Source organism: Galeopterus variegatus, unplaced genomic scaffold, assembly GCF_000696425.1.
Source record: "Galeopterus variegatus unplaced genomic scaffold, G_variegatus-3.0.2 Scaffold1034, whole genome shotgun sequence".
Classification (NCBI taxonomy): domain Eukaryota; kingdom Metazoa; phylum Chordata; class Mammalia; order Dermoptera; family Cynocephalidae; genus Galeopterus; species Galeopterus variegatus.
In genome coordinates, this window is record NW_007727145.1 from 29,638 (window position 1) to 30,018 (window position 381).

Genomic DNA, 381 nt, shown 5'->3' on the forward strand with positions numbered 1-381 from the left:
CCTCCGTGGAGTGCCCCTCACTGACCAGCTCTCATCAGGCAGCCCCTCCCCACCCTGTCTATCTCCTTAGCCTATTGAGTATTCTTCAGAGTATATATCATTATGTGACATCATGTCCTTATGTGTTTATTGCCTTCCCACAATTAAAATGAAAGATCCACAAGATGATGACCATGTTTCTTATTCATTACTATATCCCCAGCACCTAGAGTAGTCCCTGCCACATAGTAGGTGTTCAATAAATTTTGGATGAGTGAATGATTAAGGTCTGAGTGAAGAAGTGTGCTGGCCCCGATCCATCTATCACTAATTGCCTATGGGAAAAAAAGTGATGTTCAGTTTCTACTCAACGTAGCTTAATATTCTCCCCATCTTGAGCCC